Here is an 11,757-nt window from a genome sequence, read left to right on the forward strand (position 1 = left end):
TATCATAAATACCCAAATCAACAGCAAAGAACATATTAATGAAGAAGCTATCTACATCCAGAGGAAGAACTGATAAATAGAAGTATGTATAGAATGTTTTCTCACACATTCACATACTTATGCACACAAAATAAAATATATTATATTCTATGCGTGTATATATGTATCTACATACGTGTATTTGTGTCTAGAAAGTGGGGGGAGGGAACAAGGGAAAATACATTTACATGATAACTTTAAAAAAAGTAACAAGAGAGGCGGCCAGGTAGCACAGAGAGTAAGAGCACCGGCTCCAGTGTTGAGAAGACCTGGAGATCGAATCCTGGGCTCAGACACTTAGAACCCACCCAGAAACACCTGGCCGTGTAACCTTGAGCAAGTTACTTAACCCCAATTGCTTAGGGGTGGCCAGGTGGCTCAGTGAGTAAGAGTACCGGCTCCAGTGTTGGGATGACCTGGATCAAATCTGGGCTCAGATACTCAGCACCACACCCAGAAATAACTGGCCATGTAACCTTGAGCAAGTTACTTAACCCTGATTGCTTTAAAAAAAAAAAAAGAAATAAGTTTTAAATAACTTTGCAATTTTGTAAGCAATATTTTTTTCTATTATACTATGTTATGGAAATGCTTGTTTTATCTCCTAAATTTAAAATTAAATAAATAATCAAATACATACCTATAATTAAGCAAACAGGATCAATTTAACATAATTTCATAGGATTATGTTGGAAATGAATTTCTAAGTCACTAGAACCTATTTATTTTAGAGATGCGCAATCTGAGGTTCAGTGAAGCAAAGTTTTCTGAAATTCATGTAGGTAATTTTTGGCAGAAGTAGGCTTCAAATTCAGGTTTTCTAGTGCCCAAATCTAGTTATTTCCATTTTACTTTGCTCTCTTGTCAAGCTTTAAGTCATTTATTTTTTCTTCTTCCTATAAAACATTTATTACTTTTAATCTAGTAATTCTTCCTTCTAGGAAATTTGAATGTGATTCTTTGTGGTTGAAGGATAAAGGAAATTAATCAATATAAAATCTAGGGTGATAGATTGACTGGCTGATGAATATGTAATACATAGAGAATATACAGATTTTACCTTCCTGATTGGTTATATAGAGCTTATGCAGGAATCCCTACCTAAACCCAATTCAATATGTGGAATTTTGGAAGCCCAATTAAAGTTATATGTTACTGTGTGATCATGAATTCTTCCAATTGGCTGAGGAGCTGAAAAATTCAATGACTTAGGAGATGTTGTTGTTATTGTTTATACTTTGTTCTCCAAGAGGACAGTAACATCACAAAGATGATTCCATGCCTTGTAAGTGAATTGGATTTAAGTGAGGGAGGGCTGTATAAGGTCAGCAACCTCCCTTTCTTCTCCTGGGGCTACATGAGTCTAGTGGCAAGATGTTGGTCAGGATGACTGGAGATGGCCCTGTATGCAATGGGAGACTTTTTAAGCTAAAGTCTTTCCAATTTCTCACTTTAACTGAGGCAATGGCCCATTCAGTGATTACAACCAGTTAAGAAATGAGCCAAAGAATGACCCATTTTTATCTAATTAAAAAAAATCAATCTGGAAGGGAAGACCCTCTGGGTTCCTGGGCAAAACAGAAACAATTATTATTACATTCAGTTGGGGCCCAAATAATGATCACTAATTGGGACTTTGGATGGGACCTATTGTGTTGTCCAATCAATTAGAGCCAGAGTGAATTGGGTTAAAGGCACCAGAGCTGCCATGTTACAACAGGATAAACTAGAAATAATTCTAGAGGGAAGGCATTAAGAGGAATGGGGAAATTTTTCATTCAGAAGGTGGTATTTTACCTAAAACTTGAAGAAATCTAGGAAATCCAGGAAACAGAGTTGAGAAGAAAGAGAATTACAGGCATGGGGCAAAGCCAGCACTTGGCTGTTCAATCCTTATGCCATATAAATGCTAAATTACTGGTCCTTTTGCTGATACTTCATTTTCTGTGGTTGTGTATTTCATGCAACTACATAGAGAGAAAGTAAACCAAAATGCTTCAGATATGGACAAAAACATTAAAGGTCTTTTCAGCATTGTCTATTCAATTCAATTTAATGCAATAATCTTTATTGCTCACTATATTCAGTGAAATTTGTTAGACATTAGGATAAAAAATGAAAGCAAAATTCCTTTTAAAATTATATAATCTAATATGGGGTAGAAACTGAAAATAATTTAACTAATGCAACTCAGAATATAAATTGCAGAACAGGTGAGATATGCTTTCATTACCAGATGAGGTTTTTGTATCAGGAGTTTTCCACACCAGTGAAATCACAAATTCAGTTCTAATATACATAGACAATGTATACACATATGTACAAACATGTATAGATGCAGAAATATGTATGTATATAAGATGTGTATATGTACAAGTGTGCATGTTGTTATAATGTAATGTACACATCGGCATACATATGATACCACACACATATATATACACATACATATATATGTATATGTATACAATGTACAACACAGGAAAAGGGGATAAATAAGAAATTTGAGAAAGCCAATTAGTTTCTTTCATAGATAAATGGTAAATAGCCCAGTTGAGTTGGGGGATCAATTATATGGAAGAAAATAATGTAAGATAATTCTGGAAAATTAGGGAGGCATCAGATTGTGAAAAACCTGGAATGACAGGATAATGAATTTTAGTCTGCAGCAGTCACTTACATATGATATCAGAACGATGCTAGGAGAAGATTTATCTGGCATCTGTATGAAGGATGGAATATAAGGAGAATAAATATTATTAATCAATAATTAAGCATTTTCAGTTATGTTAATTAAGGATTCATGAATATGTATACAATAAAGAATTATGGATGGCTATATGCATTGAAGATGATGAAGATGCACTTAAATATTACCACCCTTTCATAAACAAAGTTGTCTGTTCTATTTTTTTCAACAAAAGAATCAAAGATGCCGACTCAGCTTTCTCTAAACATCTACTTACTATAAAAATAAATACTTTGCTGGCATGTAATAAATGTAAACGTAGACTACAAAACCATTGAGTATAAGGATTTTTTTTCTCATTTTTTCTTCAGCACCTGGCATGCTTCCTGTCACATAGTAAGCACTTATTCAATATTTAGCAAATGAATATGTTAATGTTTGTTTTTTATTGGTTAATCTTTGATTAAAAATTATTATGCTATTTAAACAATGTATTAATATATTCAATGCATAAAATTTGTTATATTTCACACTGTATATTTATGTTGTTATTTCTAAAGCCTTTTTTTTGTTGAAAATCATGTATGTATTATTTCATATTGTAGATACTTTTTGGTAGATGCTACTTTTTTCCAAATACATGTAAACACAATTTTCAATATTCACTTTTATAAGAATTAGAACTCCAAAGTTTTATTCTTCCCTATATCTCCTCCCAACTTCCCAAGACAGCAAGAAATATGATATAGGTTATAAATGTGCATTCATGTTAAATGTACTTCCTTATTAGTCATGTTGTGAAAGAAGAAACAGAGCAAAAAGGAAAAAACACACACACAAATAAAAAAGTGTAAAAAGTATGCTTCAATCTATATTCAAGCTCCATAGTTCTTTCTCTGGATTTAGATAGCATTTTCCATCATAAGTCTTAGATTTATCTTGGATTATTGTATTACTAAGAAGAGCTAAGTCTATCATGCTTGATCATTGCACAGTGTTGCTATTACTGTGTGCAATATCCTCCTGGTTGTGCTCATTTCACTCAGTAGATTTCATGTGTAGATATTCTTCTTCATAAGGTATGGTGAAAATACTTCATAGAACTCAGTAGAAATTGTTATATACTTATGGTGTTAATTATTGATCACAGAAAGAGGGAAAAGGCAATTAACTATAAGAATTTTACTTTTGAAAAATATTTGATTCAAATGTGATAATCAAAGGACAAAATATATCTTTATTATCTTCCCTATTTAGTAGCCCATTCACATTAATGAGATGAATGTGTTTGCCATAAATATAGTTATCAAAAATTAATATTGTTTTCCAGACTCATTATTTCCAATCTCAACTAGTTCCATTTTCTTTCACTCCTTCCTCCACCCTCCTGGAATATGTAAAGAGATATATGTTTATAGTGACTTTCAAACCTCTCTGATTAGCCTTTTTAAATTTACCTATATTAGTCTCACATAATCTAACAAGTATCATGGCACAAGAGATTAAGAAACAGTCTCAGAGTAAAAAAGATCTGCTTTTGAAACGCACTGATTTCATGACCCTGGTCATGCCAGATCACCTTATTTTTTAGTATTCCAGGAAAACCTCTAAGATGGTGAGTTTCAGTGATAATAGACATTGGGAGGAAGAATGTATTCTCTGCAAGTTCCCTATTCTGATGAAAAAAACAGGCTTGTTCCATAAAACAAATCAAACATATTTTATAATTAGTTGTGTACATGTTTCACCCTTCTACTACATTGTTAATTCTCTAAGGACTGGAAATATGCCATTTTTCATTTCAGTCCTCCTGGTGCTAACAAAATACCTTGTACAAAGGAAATGACAAACAAATATTTGTTAAACTGAATTGAATGAAAGGAAAATCTAAGAAAGAGACATTCCAGGAACTAAACTATGTTTTGTGAGAAAACCAAACATGACTTATGTGAACCACCACAGATTTATTATTGAACATTTAAAAAAATGTTATGAGATATCAAGTTAGAAATGAATCATACTTATACACAAAATGTGTCTTTTCCAAAGGTCAAAAAGCCCCTATAACTACAAATTGTGAAATGGACAATAAATCCTTTCTCTAAATGTGACAGATAGAACAATCATTAATATTCAAGAACCTCCAAATCAAAAGGAAACAGAGATCATCTACTGATGTCCTTTTTATCTTTTCTGAAGTCATACTTCAACTCTAAGAATAAAATGAATTCTCTACTTGTGGCCCCCAAATTTCTACTTAGCACTTTAAAGTAAATTTGGGTTTTATATTAATTATTTTAGACTGTACCATTTGTTTCTATATAAAGCTGTGAAATTTAATGCAGTAAATAAATTTGTAGAATTGAGTAGAGTCTGTATCATTTTTTGCTTCATATTTCTAGTGCCTAGCTTATAGTGCTTAGCATATAGTTGGTGCATAATAAATGCTTGTTGATTGATTTGAAGTCAATATAAATGTAATGAATCTGAACAGATCTTCACTCTCCTTAAGAATTAATAGTTAGGGTCGGGCTTGAAGCCGAAGCTGTAGGTGCAGCTCTAGAATTACTCACTCTCTTCTCACTTTGCAGGTAGTTTGCAGGGAACATTTCATCCCCACTGAGATTTGTTACTGGATTCAAATTCAACTTATTTATAGCATGCCTCGTGATCCTTCCCAGATCGAGAGGGAAACCATGGTTTGCCCTCATCTCTCTAACAGTGAGCTGGAGAATATGAACCTAGAGACATCAGCTAACTGTGGGAACAAAGCTGAGAAGGAGCGAAAGTGGATCCAGCCTGACAACCCTATAGCAAGTGTACTTGGCAGCTAGGCAAACCTGTCTCAGAATCTCCTCATCATCATGTCTCCTTGTCAAAGACACTGAATGTCATTAGACACCGAATGTCATTCCTGATATTTTGAAGAAAATTGGAGATACACCTATGGTTAGAATCAATAAGATTGGGAAGAACTTTGGACTGAAATGTGAACTTTTGGCAAAGTGTGAATTCTTCATTACTGGAGGGAGTGTGAAGGATCGAATCAGCTTGAGAATGGTAGAGGATGCGGAAAGAGCAGGTGTTCTGAAACCTGGAGATACAATCATTGAGCCAACTTCTGGAAATACCGGAATTGGACTGGCTCTGGCTGCAGCTGTGAAAGGGTATCTTTGCATCATTGTGATGCCAGAGAAAATGAGTATGGAAAAGGTGGATGTCCTGAGAGCACTGGGAGCTGAAATTATAAGAACTCCAACAAATGCCAGGTTTGATTCCCCTGAATCTCATGTAGGGGTGGCATGGAGACTGAAAAATGAGATTCCCAATTCTCACATTTTGGACCAGTACTGAAATGCCAGTAATCCCCTCACTATGACACCACAGCAGAGGAGATCTTGCAGCAATGCGATGGGAAATCGGATATGTTGGTAGCTTCTGCTGGCACAGGGGGCACAATTACAGGTATTGCTAGGAAGCTGAAGGAGAAATGCCCAGGATGCAAAATCACTGGTGTTGATCCAGAAGGATCCATCCTTGCTGAGCCAGAAGAGCTGAACCAGACTGACAGAACAGCATATGAAGTGGAGGGCATTGGGTATGATTTCATCCCCACAGTACTAGACAGGAAGGTGGTGGATAAGTGGTACAAGAGCAATGATGAGGAGTCCTTTGATTTTTCTCGAATGTTAATTGCCCAAGAAGGATTACTCTGTGGTGGTAGCTCTGGCAGCACGATCTCTGTTGCAGTAAAGGCTGCCAAGGATCTGAAGGAGGGTCAGCACTGTGTGGTCATTTTGCCTGATTCTGTGAGGAATTACATGTCAAAATTTCTGAGTGACAAATGGATGCTTCAGAAGGGATTTATGAAGGAAGAAGATATCATGATTACTAAACCATGGTGGTGGCACCTCAAGATTCAAGAATTAAACCTCTCTGCACCTTTGACTGTCTTACCAAATGTCACCTGTGAACAAACTATTGAAATCCTCTGAGAGAAGGGTTTCGACCAGGTACTAGTTGTTGATGAATCTGGTTTGATATTGGGAATGGTCACTCTTGGTAATATTCTTTCGTCCTTGCTTGCTGGAAAGGTTCAGCCTTCAGACCAGGTCAGCAAAGTCATCTATAAGCAGTTTCCTCAGATTCATCTGACATATACCTTGGGGTTGCTCTCCCACATCCTGGAGACCGATCATTTTGCCCTAGTGGTTCATGAACAGATTCAGTATCACAGCAATGCCACCTCCAGTAAAAGACAGATGATGTTTGGGGTTGTCACGGCCATTGATCTGCTGAATTTTGTGGCTGCCCGAGAAAGAGAACAGAAGACAAGTTAATCTCGAATACTCTGCAAAAAGATGCCACTAAAGAAAAACTGTGAAGCCATCTTCTTATTTTTCCTCCTAACTTGGAATATTTTTATCATTTGAGTTTCTAGAGCTGGCATTTTTTAACATCAAGAGATAAACTTGCCGTGGGAGCATTGCTTTAATATTTTGCCAATAAATATCATGTAGAGTGGCATCTGACCTAGTAAAGAAACATTAACTTAAAAAAAGAATTAATAGTTAGGGGCAGCTAAGTGGCACAGTGAATAGATCACTGGCCTTGGAGTCAGGAGGACCAGGGCTCAAATCTGTCCTCAGGCACTTAACCCTTACTAGCCACATGACCTTGGGCAAATCACTTAACCTCAATTGCCCTACCTTCCCCCTCCAAAAAGTAAAAAGAGAGAGAGAGAGAAAGAGAGAGAGAAAGAGAGAAAGAGAGAGAGAGACAGAGAATTAATAGTCAAGGTGATACCCTTGAAATTATTCATGCCACAATTTTCTCTAACTATGTCCTTAGACTTGAGTAAGAATCCAATCATCACAATGATTCTCTTTCTTCTGTGGGTTTTAGGAGAATTCTTTCCATTTGAGGGTTCTTAAAACACACATTTAATCTCCTTGAGGTTAGATAATATATTGGTTTCTGTATTTGTATCCCCAGAGCTGAGCATCGTCATTTGGCACATAATAAACATTTAATAAATGTCATCCATTTATATTAAAAAAGTCAACCATAGGATTTTTTTTAACACTTACTATGGGCAAGATACTGTGCTAAATTCTGGGATTACAAAACAAGCAGAAAGACAGTCTTCCTTCAGGAGCTTACATTGTAATGCGGAAAGACAATACATAAAAGGGAAATGAAAAGTATGAAAGGAAGTGATAGGGAGAAAAGAATATACTTCTAAGGGAGCATAGAAGACAAAGTTCAGAAAGTTAGGAGTCAGTGCCTGAGAGGAACAAAGACACAGGTGGCCTGGGTTCTTTCCTTAAAATGTAAGTCCTGAGCAGAACTAACCAATCAGAGGAAGGAACTGATCCATGGAGTGTATGTCCAGTGTGAGAAGGTCAAAATTCAAGGTTTCTGTGGAATGGTAGAGAAAGACCAGCATCAGGAATGAAGGCAGAAGAGTTCATTCATCCATCCATCAATCCATCTGATGGGGTACCTGGGGTTTGGTCAATTCATGAAACCAACTTGTAAAACCAGTCTGTGCAGTTTAACTGCACTTTGTATTGTAAAATTGTTATCTGTAAAATTCCTTTCCCAACCTTGGGGTCTGCCCCTTCCCCCTATCCGCACTAGGCCTAGGCAACACCTTGTGACTCCTTTGTTCTTTACTTAATCTCTCATGTCTCCTCTGGTCTGGCCCAAATAACCTCATGTCTCCTCTGGCCTGGCCCAAATCTTATCTAAACTATCTATGTCACAAGTTCCTCTCGGTCAGCTCTAATCTTTATCTATGCACTGATATCTCTTCCGTCCAGTAAGCCCTGACAATGGCAACCCTACCCTTTAAAGGTAAAAGCATGTACCCCTCTCACTCGCAGATCCCCTAAGGACTCTTGCCTGCTGTAAAGGTGCAAAAATAAACTTTCTCAACTCTAACTCCAAGCAAGGCTGAGCTGAATTCTTCCAGATGCCATTGCAGGTTTCCTGGTCTTGGATAAGATCAGGGTTCCTGCTGAACCTATTGGGATTCCTTCCTTCATCACGTCCATCCATCCATTTGCTAACAAATAAAAACCACTTTTGATTTATCTCAACTCCTACATAATATTTAAATCTAATGTTTATAACCCTAGCTTAGCATTTACCTGCAAGGATGACAGAAATTCTTCCCAGAGGTAATCACTATGTATTGAGATAATGTTGACCATCAAATAGTCTTCCCACACACACAGCTGAAAAAAATGTAGATTGAAATTGAAATTTGAGAAGTCAGAGGCAGGTGATCTGAAAGAATAAGAAGAAAGCATGGAGACTGGAGAGACAGATATGATTATATGTAGTAGGTGTGATATGATAGCATCATAGTGAAAAACTGCTGAAAGATGAGTCATGGGAGTTTTTCATTGGGTCTGTCTTGAGGCATTCCAGTAGTTCCAGCACTGGTAGTAATACCAAATTTAGCATTACCAAAGTTTGAGTGTTTCCAGGTGATAAAAGACTGCCAAACAACAAGACTCATCCCTAATATCACTTTTACCTCTTGGCAGAAAATCTACTTGCCCCTTCTATATAGAAATGGGGGGGGGTGCAAACTTGATTATTATTTGGTAATTGTTGTCATTTAAATTGCACTTGCCTATATGAAAACTAGAAAATCAAACTCTGAGTCTATTTTACTGTAGGTTTATAAGGAGAGAAAGTATGAGACCAAGGCAGGGTACTCCTTATTCAAAAGAGATGGAAAGTCTGATTTGGATTGAACCAGGGAATTTTGGAACTAATGTAGGAAAGTAAACAAAGTAGGAGAGTTATATTTGCCTGTTGCAACACTGTCAGCCTTATCAATTTATGACAGATTACAATCTGATAAGGACAGAAGACAGTAGAGGGGGTAAACCAAGAACTTTTTTACTTTTACTTTTTGCTACCTTGTCTGATATCATCTTGGCACCCTGATCTTGCCACACTTCTATGTTACTTTCAAAGTAAAAGTTCACCAATCAAGATCACTCACTTCTAAGGAATCTCTGTCCAAAACAGAAGAGGAGTGAGTTTCAATAGCAGACTGAATAGACCCAGTGGTTCATTGGATGTCTGGCAAGTCAGCCTACCTAGATCCAAAGTGCCACTTGCTGCCTACAAGTCATTAATTACATTGATAAGTAATTAGTCCTTTATTTTACTACTTTTCTCTTCTGTTTCCTTGCATTTATTTACCCTCTTTTTCTTCAGATAAGGAAATATCTTGAAGATGGGTGTCTTCCAAGGACATAATTGGCATTAAGTAGCACTCTCAACAGTAATATATACCTGAAGAGTTGAAAACCTCAAAAATTGGGTTCTATTATTATTTTCCTTTTATCTGAATGTTGATAATACTTAAGTCAACATTCCTATTATTTCTCATCTATCCGGGAAGTGAAAGTCCTAGAGTAAATGGATTCCATAAGTATAAAACTAAAGGATTTCAAATGCCTCAAAAGATGTAAATCTCCTTCATTGAGCAGGATTCAGAGAATGACAAAATATTATACTTAGTATAAAGCCTCATTTCTTTCAGTGACTCTGGAGAAACATTTTGTGAATTAATTGCATTTCTGTGTATTTTGTACAATTAGAATTTACTTTATTTGTAATTGCTATTTGCCATTTAAATATTTGGAATATTTGCAGTTACAGAAGTTATATTTTCCTTGCTTTCACCCTAGGGTCTGAAGACCTAATGAATCATAAGAATGATTTTTTTATAAAATGAATGAATAAAAGTTACCAGTGATGATATCTCCTTTTCAAATTAAGAAATATCTTTACCAAAATTCTCAAAATAAAAATGAACACTCAATTTTTCTTCCAGGGCACTAAGGACTTTGTGTAAGGAGAGCAACCAGGCTACCTGAGCTTATATAAAGGAATTATTCTCTAGGGAGCATGGACCAAATATTGTCTTTTTGATGCCTGGAGGATGAGAATGCTGAGAATTATGAAAGAGGGACTCTTCTCTTTAAACCAAAGATCTCAACACAATGTGGGGAAATTAATAAATATTTCTCCTCTCAGAAAATTCAGGAGAATTGTAGAAGTGAGAGTAGAGAGACAACTATAACAACTTTATCGCTATGCACAAGGGAAGGAGGAAAACAGATGCCAGCAGGAACAGTTTCAGTGTAAAACCTCCATGTCCACAGTAGGCTGCACATATTGGCCCTTGAGACCCTAAGGACCTGACCTTATATGTACTTTTAAATTATCGAGTATGATATCAATAAAAGACTGCCCTCTTATTTATAGGGGTAGTAAAGTGTAGGTATTTTCTAAATTACTCAATAAAAAGTCACAATTCAGAGCAGGGATATATAAATGAAGGATAGGTAAGTAGGAAATTTAACCCTAATGCTATTGTTTCAGCAAGAAGATGAAATGGGAGTCTGAAACTATATCAGTCAACCAGTTTTTGGTGGATAACCAAAGCTCAGAAACTTACATTTTGGTCTAGTCTGTGTGGTGCATCTAGTTCTGAGCATAAAACCATTGTATTCATTTTAGGAGGAGATGGTTAATATTCTTTAATTTCAGTCAGAAATTCTAAAAATATATAGTTCATTTTCAAATACATTGTTTCATTTTATCCTGAAAACAACTCTTTGAATAAAGAAGGGTAGGTGCTATTTTTCCAGTTTGATGGATAAAAAAAAGATAGATTTATTTAGTATGTTAAGACTAAAAATATTTTCGTCATGACAAACCTTTGAGGAAGGATGGTAGCATAGAAAACACTATTACTATTTTATAGAAAAATAAGCTGAAGAATAACTAGGTGGCATAGCGTATAGATTATTTGGCCTAGAGTCAGAAAGACTGAACTTTCTCAGTTCAAATCTAGCCTCAGACACTTGCTAATTCTGCAATCCTGGCTAAAACCCTTAACCCTGTTTGTCTCAGTTTCTGAATCTGTAAAATGAACTGGAGAAGGAAATGCCAAACCATTGTAGTATTCCTGCCAAGAAATCCCCAGATGGGGT

The 11,757-nt window shown here is 36.0% G+C and overlaps 1 pseudogene; it reads left to right on the forward strand.

Annotated features, from left to right (window-relative positions):
- The first annotated feature begins 5,257 nt into the window (after window positions 1–5,257).
- Window positions 5,258–7,292, forward strand: LOC138153017 (cystathionine beta-synthase-like; annotated as a pseudogene).
- Window positions 7,293–11,757: the final 4,465 nt, after the last annotated feature.

This window comes from Petaurus breviceps, unplaced genomic scaffold (genome assembly GCF_028583685.1).
Source record: "Petaurus breviceps papuanus isolate PSGF00001 unplaced genomic scaffold, PetGlider_PUasm1.0 90977, whole genome shotgun sequence".
Lineage (NCBI taxonomy): Eukaryota > Metazoa > Chordata > Mammalia > Diprotodontia > Petauridae > Petaurus > Petaurus breviceps.